This window comes from Arachis stenosperma, chromosome 5 (genome assembly GCF_014773155.1).
Source record: "Arachis stenosperma cultivar V10309 chromosome 5, arast.V10309.gnm1.PFL2, whole genome shotgun sequence".
Lineage (NCBI taxonomy): Eukaryota > Viridiplantae > Streptophyta > Magnoliopsida > Fabales > Fabaceae > Arachis > Arachis stenosperma.
This window is the reverse complement of record NC_080381.1, coordinates 74,760,782-74,777,173: the sequence shown is the minus strand read 5'-3', so window position 1 is coordinate 74,777,173 and position 16,392 is coordinate 74,760,782.

The following is a 16,392-nucleotide window of genomic DNA, read 5'->3' as shown; positions in this document are numbered from 1 at the left end:
AGGGGGTTTGTCAAAGAAAAATGAGATGCCCCAGAAGTTCATTTTGGAAGTGGAACTCTTTGACCTGTGGGGAATAGATTTCATGGGACCCTTCCCTCCATCTTACACATTCAAATATATTTTGGTAGCAGTAGAGTATGTCTCCAAATGGGTAGAAGCCATAGCCACCACCACATGTGATACCAACGTGGTCTTGCAATTCCTCAAGAAGAACATCTTCACTAGATTTGGAGTGCCCAAAGGACTCATAAGTGATGGGGGAAGCCACTTCTGCAACAAGCAACTAAACTCTCTACTCCACAAATATGGTGTTACTCACAAGGTTGCCACACCATATCACCCACAAACCAATGGGCAAGCTGAACTTGCCAACAGAGAGCTAAAAAGGATCTTGGAGAAAACTGTGGGAACAACAAGAAAGGATTGGGTTAGGAAGTTGGATCATGCACTTTGGGCATATAGGACAGCCTTCAAGACACCCATAGGAAAATCTCCATTTCAGCTGGTGTATGGAAAGGCATGCCACCTCCCTGTGGAGCTTGAACATAAGGCCTTTTGGGCCACCAAACTTCTGAATTTAGATGCTCAAGCAGCAGGAGAGAAAAGGTTGCTACAACTCAATGAACTTGAGGAGTTCAGATTGGAGGCATATGAAAATGCCAAAATATACAAAGAGAGAGCAAAGAGATGGCATGATAAGAGGATCTCTCAAAGAACATTCGAACCAGGCCAAAGGGTGCTGTTATTCAATTCAAGATTGAAGATCTTTCCTGGGAAGCTGAGGTCTAGATGGACTGGTCCATACACCATCACCAAAGTATCACCTCATGGCTATGTCGAATTACTTGATGAAGCCTCAAAACAAACCTTCACAGCTAATGGACATAGGGTGAAGCACTATTTTGGTGGCCCTTGGAGCAAGGAAGAGAGTGTGCAACTCTTAACATGAGCAAAAAAGCTGCAGTGTCAAGCTAAGGACAATAAACAAGCGCTTCATGGGAGGCAACCCATGCACAGGGAGTCTTTTATTTTCATACTGTAGTAATCAATAATGATTAAGTAGACTAGTACATGGTGTATGCAAGGCACTAAGTTTGGTGTGGCCAATCTTGAAGTAATGGCAAAAGTGTGTTCTACAACACTTAGCCACAAACTAAGTTTGGTGTCCATACATACACGAAATTGCTAGACTATGAAATAAATAAAAAAAAAAACAACGTGAAATAGCATATAATGTAGGTAAAATACTAAGTTTGATGTGGCTATCTTTGGAATTAATTCCATAGAACACTTAGTCACAAACTAAGTTTGGTGTCTTTACTTACATTACTAATGCTAGAAAAAATTAGATTAGGAAATCAAATCATAAATTTTAATTTTAGTTTAGTCAATTTTGCATAGGAATATCATCATAAGTTGTTAGCTAGTAATGTCACTTTAAGAATCTCAAGCTTTTGGAATTTTGTTACAGGAAAGAAAGAAAGAAGTGATGGAGAATCTTGGAAGCATCTAATGAAAGAAAGAAAGAAGTGATGGGGAATCTTGGAGAGTGAGGTCACGGATACACAAGGAAGGGAAGTCACATGAGTTTGAACTTTGTGCATGGGGAAAAACAACTCAACATGCATTGGGCACAAGGAAGCATGCTCCCCATGCTATGACCGAGCATCTCACCACGGAAACCACTAGAACCATGCATCCCCACCAAATTTCACTTTAAATACTTCAACCATATTCATCAAACCTCACTTTCCCTCACTCATCCTTCTACCCCCTATAACCTCATTTCATCACCCGAAGTCACACTACACCCCTAACTCATTCCATGTTTCCTATATTCTTGCCTTAGGCCTAATCTTTACCCAACAAAACTCATGAAGCACTACATCCCCTCACATAACCGAAACACTCCACCTCCCCTCACCATCATTTTCTAGCTTGCCTAAGTCACGTTGCTCATCATATACCTCTTCTATTCACAACCATTTTCCTTGTGCTTGAGGACAAGCATTCATCTAAGTTTGGTGTGGAAGATTCAACACTTGCAAGTGAATTTCAATGGCCTCATCATCAAGGGATAGGAGAGGAGATGAAGGACAAGACACCTTTGATCAAAGAAGATTCAAATCCAAACACAATGAGCGGATCTTCAGTTGGATGTCAAGCAAAGATGTTGTTCCGGAGTTACCTTTCAAGCTAAGAAAAGATGAATACCCTGAGATACAAAAAATAATCAGAAAAAGGGGATGGGAGCTTCTCTGTGACCAACCTCAAGAAGTGAGCATGCTTCTCATCCATGAGTTCTACACTAATGTGATAAGAGAATATGATGATGAAGAACCATACATGAGTTATGTAAGAGGTGTGACTGTTGATTTTAGCCCGGACACCATCAACAGGGTGCTAAAGGTCAAGGCAAAACAGTTCAAACGAGCTAGCTATGAAGAAAGGGTTGAAAATGACCCAAGATATGTGGATGTGGTGAGTGACTTATGCAGAATAGGCACGGATTGGGTGTTGGATTCACATGGACAACCACTCAAACTTCGGAGAGGTGATCTCATACCTCAAGCAAAAGGATGGCATGACATAGTGAGGAGATCATTGATGTCCACTTCAAATAATTCTGAGGTAACGGTGAATAGAGCAATAATGATCCATTGTATAATGAAAGGAGGGGAGATCAATGTTGGAGACATTATAGCCAAGAACATCATTGACATAGCTCAAAAAGTCAAACAGGATAGCTGGCTAGGATATCCTAGTACTATTCTGCGCCTATGTGAAGAAGCTGGAGTGCCTCTGGAAGAATTTGGAGAAACTGATGTGGTCTCTGTTGGAAAACCTCTTACTCGAGAAAGGTTGGAATTCATCACCACAACCCAATTGGAAAGGCAACCTTTAGCAAGAAGGAAGAAAAGGAAAGAAGCAAGACAAGAGGAGGAGCCTCAAGAAATGGAAGAGCCTCATACCTTGAACATGAATCAACTCCAAGCCGCTCTAGAAGGAATTTCTGGGCAATATTCACAAATTCAAAGAAGCCAAGAGGAACAAGCTCAACAACAAAGGGACCTTTGGCAATTGATGGATCAACAAAGAGGGGTTCAAGTTCAATGGATGAACCAACAAAATGAATACCAAGCACACATGATGGAACTACAACAAGAACAATATGCCAAGATGCATGAAGCCATCAACAATTCAACTGTTGAATATGGAAAAGCCATGGAGAAAGTAATACAAGAACAAGCTCAACTAAGAAAAGAGCAAGCTCAGCAAAGGGAGCTTCTCCATAGGTTGGATGCTAGACATGATACATTTCACAAAGATTTCAATGAAAGCAGAATGTTCAGGGAAGCCAGGCACAAGGACAGACTTGACTATGATATATGCACCCAAGAAAAGCTCAGTTACCTCTGTTCCACACCCCCATTACTCAACCCACAAATTAAAACCTTCAATGAAGCTCGCAAGATATTTGAAGAGCAGGAACTTGCAAGGGTAAGATTCAATCAACAGAGGCTACAAGAGACAATGATAAGCTCAGGAATTTGGCAAAGAGATGATCCAAAGGGGGATTCAACAACAAAGCAACAAGGAGAGTTAAGAAGTAAAAAGAAAGAAGATCCAAAGGGGGATTCAACAACAAAACAACAAGGAGAGTTGAGGAAGAAAAAGAAAGAAGATCCAAAGGGCAAAGGAAAGCAAGGAGAATCAAGCAAAGGAAAAGGGACATGAAGACTAAAGGTGGTGAAGTTCCTTTGTTTTTCTTTATGTTTCTTTATGTTTTATTAAATAAAGAAGATGTATGTCTGAAATATGGTATACCTTCTAAGATGCATTTTTCTTTTTGAAGCATTGTCTTTTATGTTGCCCATTCCATGCATCACCACTCACAGATTTGGAATGGTTGCTTGTCTTAAGTACTTTTACTTGTCAATGGAATAAAAGATGTAGTTTGAGCAAGAACAGAGAGAATTCTAGCTTAAAAAGAATCATGTTGTCCCATGAGAAAAGTGCTAGTATACATGCATTTATTGTGAAAGAATCAAGGCTCAATGAACTCAAAAGAATGCTTGCCTATACAAGACTAGTTCGGTTAGAGATCACAAAGACTTTATCAGTAATAGCACAAATAACCTTGACAATAAAGAAAATAGAGGACAAAGAATGAAAGGCTAGGCATCAATGACAGAGTTTGGATATGTGTCTGTGGTGATTGATGTTAGGAGACATACTTGGGCTAGTAAATCCGAGGGGTGCTTCATCACCCGATAACTTGAGTTAACTAACTCGGGATTATCGATTGAAAACTCACAATCAAGAGTAGCTCCATAACAGAACATTTAGCAACCCAAAGAGGTGCTGGACACCACTATCCAAACAAAAATTTCAATGTTATATGCCTGTGATTGAATGTGTTAAGGAGAGAGGCTTGAGTTAGTAAATCTTTAAGAGTGTCTCAACACTTAACAACTTGAACCAACTGGTTTGGGATTGTTGATTGAAAGCTTATGCTAAAAAGCCGCCTTAAGACAAGATTTCGAGCTTAATTGAAGAAAAAAAAATAGAAAAGAAAAGAAGAAAGAAAAAAAGAAGCAAGAAAAAAAAATGGTTCAAGGATCATATGCTGCAGTATAGAAAAAGAAGTTTAGTGAAGTTAACCAATTTAGTATTGAAGCAAGCATTTTAATTGAAAAATTGAATAGCCATGTTCATTTGCAATAAATCAAGGATCACATAAATGAGAATGACATGTTCAATGAAAGAATTCTTCTCTCGAAAAACATTCAAGTCTTACATCTTAGATTCTTGTGACAAAGTCCTTTATATTTTGCTTGAGGACAAGCAACACTTTAAGTTTGGTGTTGTGATGCAAGTGCATATTTGCTATATTAGTTAGTTAGTTTAGTTGGTTTTAGCTTATTTTCACTCATTTTCTCTAAATAAACAAGTCCTTTTATGAGTTTTGTCTCCATGCATGAGAATACCAAGGAACATGTGATTCTAGCCAAATTCATGCAAATGATTTAAGGAATGCATATATGAATGAGTATGAATGAATCTCATGAAATTTATTGCATGAATTGGTAAGACTTTGAAGCTATTTCCCTTGTTGATGATAGGTGATGAAACAAGGAAGCATGGAAGTAAGAATGGTGCAAGCTGGGCAAGAAGAAGTTGGCGTTGCCAACTTGGGAATAGGGTGCGTTGTTGAGGACAACGCCAGGCAACCTTGAAGAACAAAAGTTGGCGTTGCCAACTTGAAGAAAGGGGGCGTTGTTGAAGGCAACGCCAGGCAGCCCTGGAGAAGCATATTTGGGCGTTGCCAACTCTAGAAGGGCGTTGCCAACGCCAATTTGTGAAGCAAGCAAGGCAGCCCTGGAGAGCAAATGTTGGCGTTGCCAACTTGGAGGAAGGAGTGAGTTGTTATGGGAAACGCACAAGGAACTTGGGCCATGAAGGAGTTTCGAGGGCGTTGCCAACGCCAAGAACTATTGGCGTGTCTCAAGGCAACGTACATGAGTGAGCTTGGCCCAAGAGGAGAAGAAGCTGGCGTTGCCAACGCCAGGAACCATAGGCGTTATTCAAGGCAACGCCAAGCAACAAATGGAGCCTTGAAGAGGAGCTCGAGGGCGTTGCCAACGCCAGGAACCATAGGCGTGTCCCTAGGCAACGCCACACAAGCAAACTTGGCCCAGGAAAATGAGATGCACGTTGCCAACGCCAGGAAGGGCACCAACCAAGTTGCCAACGCCAGGAAGCCTTGCCATGCACGTTGCCAACGCCAGGAAGCCTTGCCATGCACGTTGCCAACGCCAGGAAGCCTTGCCATGCACGTTGCCAACGCCAGGAAGCTTTGGATGGTGAAGAATTGAGGCAGCACGTTGCCAACTTGGAATATAGGGGCGTTATCCACAACAACTCCAACAAGACAGCCTGACCATGTCCCCTTCAATGGAAGATATCTTGAGCTACAGAGATCCAAATTGAGTGCTTCTAGTTGCGTTGGAAAGCTAACATTCAGAGCTTTCCAACCATATATAATAGTCTATGGTGGAGCACAAAATTGAAGCCAAACCAGAGTCATCTTTAGGCCCTAAAAACAAGAACATGAAGTTGAAATTCAAGAAGGATAGAGATGAGCCCTGGAGGGGGGCACGAGCACGTTGCCAACGTGCTAGCAAGGGGGCGTGTTTTGCAACAACGCCAGCCCCAAGTCCTTGCCTTGGGAAGTTAGGCACGAGCACGTTGCCAACTTGGGAGTGTGGGTGCGTTTTTGGCAACAACTTGGCAGCTTGACCTTACCTTCTTTGAGGAAGCATAACTTGAGCTAGGAAAGTCCAATTGAGGTGATTCCAGTGGCATTGGAAAATAGACATCAAGAGCTTTCCAATGATGTATAATAGTCCATATTGAAGCAGAAGGTTGACACTCAAATTCTGGGCTACATTTAGCATGAAAGTAAAGCCAAGAAGAGGAAAAGCAAGTTGTTAGCAACAACTTGGGCTAGCAACGCCCAAGTCTCAAACTTCACTTCCAGGAAATTGTGATGCACGTTGCCAACGTGCATTAAGGCCAGCGTTATTGACAAAAACGCCAAGCCAATGGGCCAGAAGCATGATGAATGAACCCTTCCTTTCCAAGTCTAGCAACACTTCTTCCAATTGAGCCAAGAATTCAACAAAGAGGAAGCCCATATTTCCAACCCAATTCAAGATCTTTGAAAGAGTTTTGGGACTAGTATAAATAGAAATTGAGTTTGTACTTTGAGAGAACTTTTGACACTTAGACTTTTTAGACTCTTAGCACTTTTATTTTGATACTCTTTAGCACTTCCGGGAGGATACCCGGAGAGCATTTTTTGGTTCTTCTTGGAACTTCTCTTCTTCATTTTTCTTAAGTTTTAAGCATTTCCTTATTCTTCTTCATCTTTCTTTGCATTGAATTTAATTTTTGTTGATGGCAATTGTTGTTGAAATTGGAGCTATGACTCACTAAACCCCACCTTCATTAGGGGGAAGAGCTCTGCTTGTTGGAATGGATTGGTGAACTCATCTTCTCCTCCTCAATCCTAGTGGTTAATCTAAAGAGGGAACTCTTGTTCTTCAAAGATTCAACCACCATCGAGAGAGGGGTTAATCTATATGAATTATGTGGTGAATTTGAGAAAGGAGCCACATAATTCAGTTTAGAGTTCATCCTTTCATGATTCCTTTAATCAATACACCTCGGTTAGTATGTGAGATGTAACTCTCCTTGGTTGAGATTATGGGAGTTGTGTGGCTGGAATAGAATTGAGCTTCATCTCTTCTCATGAACACTTAGATCACGAGAGTGGCACTTGGTCATGTTGAGAGAAATTGAATCACCAAGAGATTGGGATTCAATTACCCACTTGCCATGGATCTATGCCCATGATTGAGAAGGATTTGACTAACATCAATTCATGAAAACTTGCATCTCTGATCCCTAATAATCCTCTCTATCATTACTTCTTATTTCTTTTGCTTCTAGTTATTTGATTACCCATAACCCAATTCCCTTTTACATTCTTGCAATTTATTATTCTTGTCATTTACATTCTGTTTCTTTATTTCTTGCTATCTACTCTTTTACTCTTTAAATTTCTGCACCCTTTAATTCCTTGCCATTTATCTTTGATGTCATTTAAGTTTCTTGCAATTTAAGTTTCAGTTATTTACTTTCATTTTATTTCTATATTCTTGTTCTTAAATTCCTTGCCATTTAAATTCCTGCAACTATGTTCAAAAGTCACATTGCTCATAAAATCAAAATTATGTTCGCTTGACTAAATCTACCATTTAACTAAAGTTGCTTAATCTACCAATCCTCGTGGGATCGACCTCACTCCTAGTGAGTCTTATTACTTGATACGACCCGGTATACTTGCCGGTTATACGTGAAATCTAATTTTTACGTATCAAGAGTACTTTGCATACAGTGTAGTAATCAGTGATTTGTTGGCTTGTTCCCAACTGTTGATAAATCAATTGCACTTCATCACCCTTGGAGAACCCTTCAGTGGGGATTTTCTTGTTTTCCCATCCCTTCTGAGCTTTCTACTTGCCACTCTTCCTTTTTCTTGTCACTCCTTCTTCTTTGATAACAACCTTTGCTTTGGGATTCTCCTTCTCAGTTAGCACTTTGATCCCTTCTTGCTTTTCTTCTCCACTTTGCTCAGTCTCACTCTTCTTTTGGCATGTTGTGTTGTTTGTTTCTTGCCTTGGAAGATGATTTTCAACTGTCTTGCTAACTCCTTCCTTCCAATGTAAGCTTCCTTTGTCAACTTCCATGTAGTTATTCTTCTCATTACTGGACTGTGTCTCTGAAAACACATTCAGGATGATGTTCTCTTCATCATTCGAAGGGTTAGCTTTCTGTTCATACCCTGACCGGGCTCCTCCAAACTCGGCAAATTCATAAAAGGTCCGACCTCGTCCTAAAGGCTCACGCCTAAAGGTCGGACCTCGGACAATAAAGCAAGGAAGGCCCATCAAAAGGAACGCAGCCCAAAACCTAAAGGCCTAAAAGGCCTAGACAAAGGCGGTTCCACAAAGATAGAGATAAAACTCCCAGAGATAAGATAAGATAAAGATATCTTATCCAGGGAAGATCACGGCCAACTACTATAAATACACTGGAGCACCCAGGTATGGCATTCATTCCACATCTACACATATCTGCTTGGACCCATGCTAACTTAAGCATCGGAGTGTCATTGCAGGTACAACCACCAACCACTCCGCATATCAAGCTCGGGTCCCTGAACCCCCACCTCGGGCCTCTCCAGACGACCGAGCTACACGTTTCAGGTAACCCTCAGAACATTGGCGCCGTTGCCGGGGACCTGGAAGTCATCCCTCTATCATGGCGGACGACCCTCTCAACAATGACCACGCTGCATCTGAACAAGAGGACGAAATTGACACCGGAGAACGACCGGACAGCCCTCTATCACCACGCACTCCAGGAGGAAACAAACAGAATCGCCCAAAGACATCACTCCCAAACAAAGATCCACAAAATTCCGAAAAAGAGAAAAACTCGGAGATTCTAGAAACAGTCCGGGCACAACAAGACCGACTGAAACAACTCGAAGAAGACATAAAGAAGCAGAAAGAAACTGAACAAGATCTGAGAAGGGAGACTCGAAAGCGCAGAGAATTAGAAGAAAAACTGCGGAAAATAGAGGCCAACCTGAAAGACCGAACAGAACGCGGCACCACCCCCGAAGGCAACCATGATCCCTTCACGCGAGAGATCATGAAGGAGAAGGTACCGCGAAACTTCAAACCACCCGATATGGATCTCTACGACGGCACCACCGATCCAAGTCACCACCTCAGCAACTTCAGAAGCAGAATGTACCTAGTCGACGCCTCCGACGCAATTCGGTGCAAAGCCTTCCCCACCACTCTCACCAAGTCAGCCATGAAGTGGTTCGACAATCTGCCACCAAGATCAATCACCAGCTTCGAAGACCTAACCAAAAAATTCCTAACAAGGTTCTCTATTCAAAAGGACAAGACCAAACATGCCCCCAGTCTACTCGGGATCAAGCAAGGTAACCAAGAAACTCTCCGAGAATACATGGAGCGATTCAACAAAGCCTGCCTGGACATACAACACTTGCCCACTGAAGCAGCCATCATGGGACTAGCAAACGGCCTAAAAGAGGGACCGTTTAGCCAATCCCTATCCAAACGATACCCGACCTCCCTATACGAGGTGCAGGAGCGGGCAGAAAAATATATCAACATGGAGGAAACCTCCCAGCTAAGAGACTCTTCTAGGAAGGAATCAACCTATCCACTCCGAGATCGGGATCGGGAACAGAAGAAGAAAGAAGACCCCAACTCGGACAAGCCACGGAAGTACCACAACTACACCCCCCTCCGAGTCTCCCTGGTAGACGCCTACAGAGAAGTATGCCACACCGAAAAGATCCCACCGCCCCGACCGCTAAAACACAAGAGAGCGGGGAGAGATCGGTCCGAATACTGTGAATATCACAAGCTCTACGGTCATTCTACTAACGACTGCTACGACCTAAAAAATGTTATAGAAAAGCTAGCCAGAGAAGGAAAACTCGACAGATACATAGCAGAGAAAGGAGAAGAGACCAAGAAGAGAAGGCGGGGAGACAACGAAGATCGGGCCGAACAAACCCCGCGAACCTCTGAAAGACATGTTCACATGATAAATGGAGGTTTTGCAGACGGAGGAACATCCAAATCATCGCGAAAAAGACACCTCAAAGAAGTCTATCACGTCCGAGAAGACAGTCCCCTGCTCGAATTACCTACTATCTCATTTACCCGAGAAGATGCTCAAGGGATAATTCCCGGGCACGACGATCCAATGGTAGTCACCATTATCCTAGCAAACGCCAACTTACATCGAACCTTGATTGACCAGGGAAGCTCAGCAGATATCCTGTTCAAAACGGCCTTCGACAAGCTTGGACTGGAAGAAAAAGAACTAAAGGCCTATCCCACCGACCTATTTGGACTAGGGGATACCCCGATCCATCCCTTAGGATACATCTCGCTACACACTACCTTTGGAAGAGGCGAGCAATCCAAAACATTAAGCATCGACTACATCATAGTCGACGTCACTTCAGCATACAATGCCCTCATTGGGCGACCAACCCTGAACAGGCTGGCAGCTATAGTCTCGACCCCACACCTCTGTATGAAGTTCCCTACCGCAAAAGGAATCGCTACCCTAAAAGGCGACCAAAAACTAGCGCGGCGATGCTACAGCGAAAGCCTAAGCCTAAAAGGGAAAGAGGTCAACACAATCGAACTCGGACGAGTTCAAGCCCGAGAAGATCTTCGACCACAACCAGAGGGAGAAACCGAAAAAGTCCAGATTGGGAACACGCCTGAAAAAATAACAAACATAGGAGCAAACCTCGAAGCAGGCCTAAAAGAGGAACTCATAACCCTCTTAAGGGAGAATTCCGACCTCTTCGCCTGGAAAGCCTCCGACATGCCAGGCATAAGCCCCGACCTGATGTGCCATAAGCTATCAGTGTACCCGGGATCCCGACCTGTCCAACAAAGACGCCGGAAGCTCGGACCCGAGCGCATGCAAGCAATAGAAGAACAAGTACAAGCACTGCTAGATGCAGGGTTCATTAGGGAAGTAAAATACCCCCTATGGCTCGCAAACGTGGTCCTGGTAAAAAAGCCCAACGGAAAATGGAGGATGTGCGTCGACTACACGGATCTCAACAAAGCCTGCCCCAAAGACCCATATCCACTACCAAACATCGACGCCTTAGTAGACGCAGCCTCAGGCTATAGATATCTCTCCTTCATGGACGCATACTCGGGATACAACCAAATCCCGATGTACGGACCCGACCAAGAAAAGACCTCGTTCATAACCCCAAGGGCAAACTACTGCTACGTAGTAATGCCCTTCGGGCTGAAGAACGCAGGGGCAACCTACCAGAGGCAAATGAACAAAGTATTCTCAGAGCACATCGGATTACAGCTGGAGGTGTATGTCGACGACATGCTGGTAAAGACACAAGAAGACAAAAACTTGCTGACCGACCTCACCAGTATCTTCGATACCCTCAGAAAACACAACATGAGACTTAACCCGACAAAGTGCACCTTCGCCGCAGAGGCCGGAAAGTTCTTAGGCTTCATGCTTACTCAAAGGGGCATCGAAGCAAACCCGGACAAATGCCAAGCGATACTCAATATGAAGAGCCCAACGTGTGTCAGAGAAGTACAACAACTAAATGGAAGGCTAGCCGCCCTATCAAGATTCTTGGCAGTATCAGCAATAAAGTCACTACCTCTCTACTCACTCCTAAAGAAAGGGAAACCCTTCTCATGGACCCCGGAGTGCGAAAAAGCCTTTCAAGAATTCAAGGAATTCCTCGGGCAGCCACCAATCCTAACCCGACCTCTAAAAGGAGAAGAGCTCGTACTTTACCTCTCGGTTGGACATCGAGCAGTCGCTTCAGCATTAATACGAGAAAATGACCAAGGACAACACCCCATATACTTTGTAAGCAAGGCACTACAAGGGGCCGAATTAAACTACCAGAAGATAGAAAAATTCGCCTACGCCCTAGTGTTCACAGCTCGGAGGCTCCGTCCCTACTTTCAAGCCCACACCATCAAAGTCCGGACAAACCAACCCATAAGGCACATCCTCCAAAAAACAGACCTGGCAGGACGAATACTGCAATGGGCAGTGGAACTGTCCGAGTTCGACCTCCACTATGAAACCCGGACTGCCATAAAATCTCAGTATCTCGCCGACTTCATCGCAGAATACACTGAGACCCCTGGAACCCCCCTCTCATGGAACCTGTATGTCGACGGGTCCTCAAACAAAACTGGGAGCGGAGCCGGGGTTATACTCGAAAGCGACCAAGGAACGCGGATAGAGCTATCCCTAAAATTCGAGTTCCAGGCTTCGAACAACCAAGCCGAATACGAGGCCCTACTAGCAGGTCTAAAGCTAGCCGAAGAGGTCGGAACCCAGAAAATCACGATCTTCAGCGACTCCCAGGTCGTCACATCACAAGTAAATGGAAGCTACCAGGCCAAAGACCCCACCATGAAAAAATACCTGGACCAAACACAGGCACAACTACGCCACTTTTCAGAGATACAGATTCAGCACATACCTCGGGAACAAAATGCCCGGGCAGACGCCCTCTCAAAGCTTGCCAGCACCAAGCCCGGAGGCAACAACAGAAGCCTCCTCCAGGAAACCCTACAATCTCCCTCCGTGCTAAGAGAGGAAGAAACGCTAAATATATCCAACCAACAGCAAGGATGGATGACCCCCATACTCAACTATCTGAAGTCAAGAACTCTCCCCGCCGAAAGAAAGGAAGCTAAAAGACTCACGAAAGACGCCCAGAATTATACACTAATTCACGACGTATTATACAGAAGAGGATTCTCGAACCCCCTCCTCCGGTGCGTCCCGACCTCAGAGACAAAGAGCGTCCTCGAAGAAATCCACGGAGGTATGTGTGGGAACCACCTCGGAGCTCGGGCGTTATCCAAGAAAGTAGTCCGAGCCGGGTTCTACTGGCCGACTCTGCAAAGAGACGCAACGGAATTTGTGAAAATATGCCCCCCCCACCAAAAACACGCCAATTTTCACAAAGCACCACTCGAAGACCTTATCAGCGTCACCGCACCATGGCCCTTCGCAAAATGGGGACTTGACCTACTCGGCCCGTTCCCCCAAGGACCGGGGCAAGTCAAATACCTCATAGTAGGGGTCGACTACTTCACAAAGTGGATCGAAGCTGAACCCTTAGCCACCATTACGGCTCAGAAAAGTCGCAAATTCCTATACAAAAACATCGTCACAAGGTTCGGAGTCCCCTACTCCATCACCACAGACAATGGAACACAGTTCACAGACACAAATTTTCGGAACTTGGTGGCCGAGCTAAAAATCAAACAGCAATTCACCTCAGTCGATCACCCACAAGCCAATGGACAAGCAGAGGCCGCAAATAAAGTCATCTTGGCCGGGTTAAAACGAAGACTCCAAGAGGCCAAAGGGGCATGGGCCGAGGAGCTCCCCCAGGTACTATGGGCATATCGGACAACTCCACACTCTACAACGGGAGAATCACCATTCCGACTAGCTTACGGGATGGAGGCAATGATTCCTATCGAAATAGATGAAGGGTCACCCAGAGTCATCTTCTACAACGAAGAAGGTAACCCGCAGGCACAAAAGGAAGAACTCGACCTCCTCCCCGAGGTCCGAGAAGAAGCCTTAAAACGGCGAACGGCCCTCAGATACAATCAGAAAGTAATAAAACGAAGCTTCTCCATTCACGACCTGATTCTAATCCGAAATGACATCGGAACACAAAAGTCGGGAGAAGGGAAGCTAGCTGCAAATTGGAAGGGACCCTACAAGGTAACGGAAGTCTTAGGAACAGGCTATTACAAAATATCCGACCTAGAAGGCAATGAGTTACCCAGGGCCTGGCACGCCTGTAATCTAAGACGATACTACAGCTAGAAAAACTTGACCCGAGGTGTACTCTTTTTCCCTACAAGGGTTTTTTAATGAGACACCCGGACAAGAAAAACACCCGACCTAGCCAAGGGTAAACACTCTGTAAATATTCTTTTCTTTTTTAATACTAATCGAATTTTTCTTTTTCTTTTCTTTTTCCCTTCTCGTGATAAAACAAATCCTGAAAAGTATCCCGCCAAGGCGCATTAATTTATGCTCGGCAAAACGCAAAAAATCATTTGCCAAGAGACCGCACAAGGTCGGCAAAGATAAAAGCGACGAGGTTCAAATTAATGTGAGAAGTTATAAAGCAACTCTGAAAAGGCTCAAAAGCCAAAATAAAAGAAGTTGCAAAAATAACTTAAAGAACCGACCAATAACAAGGTCGGACCCAACAAAGGGAATACACCGAGGTCCGAGTAAAAACCCGGATACAAGAAGAAGCCTTAAAACGGCGAAAAGGCCAAAGAAGACAAGGATTTCGAAAAAACGCTTACTAAAAGGTTGCTATACAAAAACAACTAAAAAGTACAAGCGAAAAAACGAAATCAATTGGTAAAACAAAGTTTCAAAAAGCGCTAGCTAAAAGGTTGTTATCCAAAAAACAACTAAAAAGCATAAAGCGGAACTACAAGCCAAAAACGCAAACAAAACACCACATAATAAGCTAAAAAGTTACTACGAGTAGCTAATAGCAAAAAGGTGTTCAAAGTATTTAAACCATCCAAAAAGAGCCCACAGGCCGGGCACAAAACCAAAGACAAAGGATTACAGAGAATCAAGATCCTTTCCGGACTCCACGTCAGTAGGAGGCTGCGGAGGAAGAACCATAGAAATCGGGACAGCCTTGACAGCACCGTCATCTCGGTTTAAAACCTCCACACCAGACTCCTCCCTGGTCGGAGGTGAGGTCGGGTTCGCAACCGGAACTTCGGGGTCAGACACCGGAACCTCATCCTCATTGGGAGCGGGAACAATCCTTCCCTCCACGACAACATTATCCATACTGAATAAACTCAGATCCAGGTCAGGGGCAAGAACCCGGACCTGAGCCTTCAAATTTTCATACATAGCATCCATACCCTTAGCCACATGCCCTTCTAGCTCGTAAAAATCATCCTGAGCGGATTGCAACTTCTCCTTTGCCTCCACAAGCTCGGCAAATGTTCGAGTATAACTCTCTTTCGCCGCCTTCGCCATCTCCTCGGATGCATTCGCTGCCGCCACAGCCGCAGTAGCTTTAGCTTTCTCCTTCTCCAAAGATGCCTCCAGCTCAGTAATCCTAGCAGCCTTCAGCTTACTAAACCTCTCGAGCTCAGACTGAGCTTTCTCAAGTCGGGAACTGGTCGCACCAATGGGGGATTTCTTGAACTCCCGGGCAATAGCGGCATGAAGACTAGCCATCCAGACACAGCTCCGCGCCATATACTGAAAATGGCGCTCCATAGACTCATCATCAGTAGAAATAAAGGTCTGAGGGAGAATATGCTGTTCAACCCAACCAAGAGCATCAAAATCCTTGTCATTAAAACCCGCAAGCTCTTGAGAGGTCTTCTGTTTCTTGGGAGGAGGACCCGAGGACGAAGGCGGGGAAGACTGACCGGGTCCAGAGGTCGGAGGATCTTCATTTATAGCTCGAAACTGGGGAGTCGGAATAGTCTTCGACCGAGTAGTAACACCCACAGTAGTCTTCTTCGGAGAAGATCGGGCAGAAGCCTCCCCAGCCTCGATATTCCGGGCAGCCACAGACTTCTTCGTCCGACGAAGGTACTTCATGGAATCCGTCTGAGAAGACATCTCTGCAGGAATAAAAGAAAAGGATTACCACAATAGAAATTCCACCAAAACAAGCAAAACCAAAAATACTAAAAAAGATGAAATCTCGGAGAGGTCGGGAACTACCTAACTCGGAACGGAGAAGGCTTGGATCTCCCAACATTTTCTTCGTGTCCAAGTGAGGTGCCCGACCCCATAAACTGCTTACCACACCCACAAAAGCCTGCTCCACCTCATCTAGACTCTCAAGGGTATACTTAGTAGACACTACATTCTCCTGCCAACAAAGAGGAAAAGAAGGCTCCCCACTCTCATCTAGAAAGAAAGGTCGGACGTCTCCAGTAGCCCGGACCTTGAAATAAAAGTTCTTAAAATCATGAAAGGACTCGTCATACAGGGTACAAAACTTCCTTCCCTGGTTAGCCCTAAAAGAGACCCAAGATACCTTCCCTCCACCCGACCCCGGCTTTGTCAACACAAACAAATAGGAAAAAAGAGAAATAGAGGGAGAGACGCCCAAAAACTGACACAAAAGTTGAAACAGCTTTAAAAACGCCCAAG